Below are 6,021 nucleotides of genomic sequence, written 5' to 3'. Positions count from 1 at the left end.
ACGTTATAGGGATAATATTACTAAAGCTGAAAGACTTGCTATTAACTCTCTGTCGACTGACAGTGGCATAGTGATTAGGCCTGCGGATAAGGGAGGAGCCACCGTAATTTTGGATTACTCCCAATATAAAACTGAGGCTATGAGACAATTACTTGATACCACTACCTACTGTAAACTTCACATGAATCCCACTAGAATGTACAAAAAAGAGATTGATGAATTTCTTAATTTGGCTTATCAAGCTAGTGTCATTGATGAGGACGCACTAAGTTACCTTACTGTGGATTACCCGATTTGCCCGATTCTGTACTTGCTCCCCAAAATCCACAAGTCATTGGATAAACCCCCTGGCAGACCCATTGTGTCTGCAAGGGGGTCATTATTACAGCCACTGGCTGAATTTGTAGATTTTTATTTACAGCCTGTGGTTCAGAATACCCAAGCGCATCTTAAAGATTCATTTGAATTGATTAACTTGTTGAGAAATATTGAGGATATTAACCCCACTGACATTTTGGTAACCATGGACGTGGTGAGTTTGTATAGGTCATTCCCCATGCACATGGGATAGCCATGATTAGACAAGCCCTTATTAACAACACCCACTATGTGGGCCCCCCTATTGAGTTCCTACTAAATCTTATAGAATTCTGTTTGGAACAAAACTTTTTTCGTTTTGAAGAGTCTTTCTACCTTCAAACCATGGGTACGGCGATGGGGTCTAATATGGTCCCATCCTACGCCAACATTTACATGGCTATGTATGAGCAACAATATATTTTTTTGAAACAGTTGCCACTCAAATTTTATCGTCGGTACATAGACGATGTGTTTTTGATTTGGAGTAGTACTCCTGTCTCTCTGACTGAATGGGTGAATGATCTCAATACACTCGACTCGACTATTCGGTTCAAAATGGAACAAAGCACTGACTGTATACATTTCCTTGACTTAGAGATTTTTAAAGTTGAGACGGAGGGTATAAGTACACTACATACCACCCTATACAAGAAAGAGACTGATAGGAACTCTACACTCCATTACAACAGCTTTCATCCTAGGTTCCAAAAAGATGGGGTGAGTTCCTCGCAGCTCCTGCGGGTGGTCCGCAACAATACGGATGACATACGCAAAGTATCACAACTTGAAGAGATGTCCCAAAGATTTCTCAAACGGGGGTATCTGTTGTCTTTGATTGAACAACAACATCAGAAAGCCAGCGAATGGACACAGGATGCTGTGATCGCCAGGAAGCCTACTACTGAGACCCATGATCGATTGAATTTCCTTACCACCTATACTCCTGGGTCTGAACTAATGGGTGCCACCATCAAGAAAAATTGGCTGATGCTGTCCAAGGATTCCAGCCTACCATTTTCAGATGCACCAACACCACGGATGGTATACAAGAGGACTAGCAATCTACGAGATTTGCTAGTACTGAATGATCCCGTGCATTGTTATGCAAGACAAGGTTGGCTACCCAAGGGTAAGCCGGGATGTTATAGGTGTGGCAACTGTGTGACATGCAATAGCCTCATCATTGGGAATTCATTCCAACACCCACACACCAACAAACGGTTTAAGATTAACCACAGGCTCACATGTACGTCTGACTTTGTCATTTACGCCATTATCTGCCCGTGCTCCATGTATTATATTGGAAAGACGGTGACAACCTTCAGGGAAAGATTTGCTAACCATAAGTCTGCTATACGGCAGGCTCTTGACAAAGGACGTTCGGACCAGCCGGTGGCACGTCATTTTCTCAATGCTGGACACTCAATTGCATCACTTTGCACCATCCTGATTGATCCTGTACCCCGCTCTAACAGGGGGGGGGGGGGTGACAGAGGACAGAGACTACTACAACTGGAAGCACATTGGATATTCAACCTTGACACGGTTACCCCCCGTGGACTAAACACAAACATTGACTTTGGCTGCTGCTATAAGACCAGATGAAGATTTTCATCCGTGTCTGTTTGTTATATGATGTATCTTTTCTAACTCCCCTGCTAATAATGTGGCCGGTATTTGTCCGTTAGCATAGTTGATATGTATTATGTTATACACACTATGTTCTTGCATCTATCGTTTGTTGATATGCTGGGTATTAGATCTATCTTTGTGGGTCTGTCACCTTGATACCTATGAGTATAGAGGGTGCTACCCGCACTTCTAGATTTATATTATTATGTTGAATTAAGCCCCTGTAACTATGTTCTCTTTATTTACACTTTAATTGTTTTGGGTGTTTATGGCTGCTGTCATATTGGCCCCTGTCAGTATTAGCCACTTGTGGTACCGCCCACATTTAACATGTGTGCTTGCTTTACACAGTAATGAGCTTGACTCATTTGTCTATGCATGACAAGCTAGGGGTTGAGCCGGCTGATCCGTTCCCAGGTGTTGTGTCTTGTCTCTACAGCTGTTTGCATTTACTCGTTACTTGTGGGTGTGTAACGCTCGGGCGTCCTGATTGGCTATGACTTAAGAGAAGGTTGGTATTTAAAGGTGGAGGGTAGCAGTATGTGTTATGTCTGTCCTGGCTTATGTTTACCATTGACAAAAGCCCATGTGAGGGCTGAAACGTTTGGTTATTTACACATTAAACAGATTATATATTCCTGCTGTGCCTGCTGTGTGAAGTTTTTGCTGGATACGGAACCCATCCGTTTGGATCCTTCACCACTTGCTATTGTGTGTATATATATATATATATATATATATATATATATATATACACACACACAAAGAATAATTTCTTCCAAGTGAAGAACATAGGAATTTAAAGTATTCCTAACACATCTTTGGCTTTAGTGCAGATGGTCTAGTGCAGCTTCGGGTTAATGTGCAAGAGATAAGATGAAAAAGCTTTCTTTAGCATGCCCCATAGAAGTCTATGGGGAGAGGGAGTTAGTGTGGTAGCAATATCTGAAATCCGGAAGATAGAGCGCCTGAGTATTTCACTCTTGCACCAACTTTTTACTTTCAACTTAAATATTATCGCTTCACTTGTAATCTGGCCCTAATTGAGGGGAACAATGCTTATTCCTAGTGAGTCAGTAAAACATGGGGTGGAGTTCCATGGGCATAGTCAGTGTGGATAGGAGGGTAACAGGTGTTCTGTAAGTGGAGTTGGGTGCTCCAGGCATATAATGGGTGGTCGGAGTGTGGCCAGGTGGTCAAGAATGTGGCTATGCCAAACTTCCCTATGGAGAAATTCTGTCCTGTTTCTGTCTGAATTTTAATTAAATTCCTTAATGTATTGGACATTTTCCATCATATCATGTATATTTTTTTAAAATTGGATCAGATTTAATAAAGCTCATCACTAAATAATTAAAGAAAATGAGAGCGCCTTAAAGAATATATATATATATACAATAATTAAAAAAAAAAAATTAGACCTTATATTGAGGTTGTGCTCTTATTAATCGGAAAAAGAACCTTAGAACTGCCTATCAGGTGTGTGAGGTCTCTTACATAATAACTAACAAATGGCTAGATTACGAGTTTTGCGTTATGAGTGAAAAAGCAGCGTTATGGCTCTTTTTCACTACCGCTGCTATTATGAGTTTTGCAGGTATATCTGTACCACACACTTTTTTGGCCGTAACGCAACGTAACTACCGCAGCTTTCAAAAAGTCCTTTTTCAATGGGACTTCCACAGCGCCGGTATTAGGAGTTTGCCTGGGAGGCCACAAAGTGAGCGGTACAGCCTATACCGTCAAGATTCGTACCGTAAACTGAAAGTCAGTACTTATGGCTTTTACGTTACAAAGCCATAACATAAAACTCATAACTAAAGTGATAAAAAGTACACTAACACCCATAAACTACATATTAACCCCTAATCCGAGGCCTTTGTGCATCGCAAACACTAAAATAAAATTATTAACCCCTAATCTGCCGCTCTGGACATTGCAGCCACTATAATAAACATATTAACCCCTAAACCGACGCACTCCCGCATCGTAAACACTAGTTAAATATTATTAACCCCTAATTTGCTGTCCCTAACATCGCCGCAACCTACATTACTATTATTAACCCCTAATCTGCTGCCCCCAAAATCACCACCACTATACTAAGGTTATTAACCCCTAAACCTAACCCTAACCCTAACACCCACTAACTTTAATATAATCAAAATAAATCTTAATAAAAATGACTATCATTAACTAAATAAAACCTATTTAAATCTAAATACTTACCTGTAAAATAAACCCTAAGCTAGCTACAATATAACTAATAGTTACATTGTAGCTAATTTAGGTTTTATTTTTATTTCATAGCTAAGTTTGTATTTATTTTAACTAGGTAGACTAGTTAGTAAATAGTTATTAACTATTTACTAGCTACCTAGTTAAAATAAATACAAATTTACATGTAAAATAAAACCTAACCTGAGTTACACTAACACCTAACCTTACACTACAATTAACTAAATTACAAAAAACAAACAAAAAAACACTAAATTACACAAAATAAAAAAAGAAATGATCAAATATTTAAACTAATTACACCTAATCTAATAGCCCTATCAAAATAAAAAAGCCCCTCAAAATAAAAAAAACCCTAGCCTACAATAAACTACCAATGGCCCTTAAAAGGGCCTTTTGCTGGGCATTGTCCCAAAGAAATCAGCCTTTTTACCTGTAAAAAAAAATTATATAAACAACCCCCCAACAGTAAAACCCACCACCCACACAACCAAACCCCCCCAAATAAAATCCTATCTAAAAAAACCTAAGCTCCCCATTACCCTGAAAAGGGCATTTGTATGGGCATTGCCCTTAAAAGGGCATGTAGCTCTTTTTCTGCCCAAACCCTAAGCTAAAAATAAAAAAAAAATAAAAGTCTAATAATTTTGTACCAAAAGCCAATTAAGGACTCAAGAAGTAAGCTACTAGCCAGGCCAAAATGTTAATCACCACTTCTGATCCCACCCATCTTCTGCCCAACCACGCCCAATGTCTAACCACACCACGCCCATTGCCCCACCCTGTCTTTGCATAAGTTTAGTCATTGCAAACACCTTCTAGTGCAGTAATTTTAATTTTGTGTTTATTTTATACCATAACAAGTTAGGTAAAAGTACATTCAGTAATAAATTAACACAAAAGTGCATAACAGATAGCAACATCAACAAGGGGTTATAGGTTTATAGTAATGTAATGAAATCCTTGGCTTCTGCTTGTAATTAAAGCTCCACCAGAGCTTCTCACCGTGAAAGCTGATGTCTCTGTATGAGAGTTAATCTTAATGATAATATGAGAGCATAGGGTGAGTATCAAATGATTGTCAGTACACAGTACAAGCATTAGCAGGAGGTACTAGGAAGTTAGACATCCACAAATAATGGATATGTCTATAAAACTGGCCAATTGCATTTAATTTGCTAGCAAACATTCACTTTATAAAACCCATAAGAAGGAATGTGTGCATTATATGTCTGATGAGCAATGACCTTAGAAAAGATTAGTGACACTTTATAGCATGTGCACCATGGCACAATAAATTGCCTACACATGGAACAAATGAAAACTGAGATAAATGCAGTTCACTCTGTGGTAAAAAAAAATCTATATGTATTGAGCTACTTGGCAGCGCTCTATATTTGAGCAAACAGCATGCTGGGAATCTCTGTGCTAATGAGATATTTGCACAACCTCCACTAGCACCTACAAAGTGCCAGGTCCAGAACACGGTCTAAGCCCTCACCTCATCAGTTCTGCTTTCCCTGCAGACTGAGACAACACTGACTGTCCAGTTGTGGTTTAACCCATCTCAAAATGTAACAGTGTGATTTAAGGATGGTAAACAGGACCCAATATACTCAAAATGGTATGACATGGTTAATTATTAATTCCTGAATCAATTAGTTAATGGACTACATAAAGTAATATAGCAACCACACTATGAGGGAAAATTATCAAGCCGTCGACTTTGCTGCATTTGCCGGGACCAATACGCTCGCCTAACATCACCTAATATCAAGGCCACAGACCTGA

The sequence above is a fragment of the Bombina bombina genome, chromosome 2 (assembly GCF_027579735.1).
Source record: "Bombina bombina isolate aBomBom1 chromosome 2, aBomBom1.pri, whole genome shotgun sequence".
Taxonomy (NCBI): Eukaryota; Metazoa; Chordata; class Amphibia; order Anura; family Bombinatoridae; genus Bombina; species Bombina bombina.
This window is presented reverse-complemented; position numbering follows the sequence as displayed.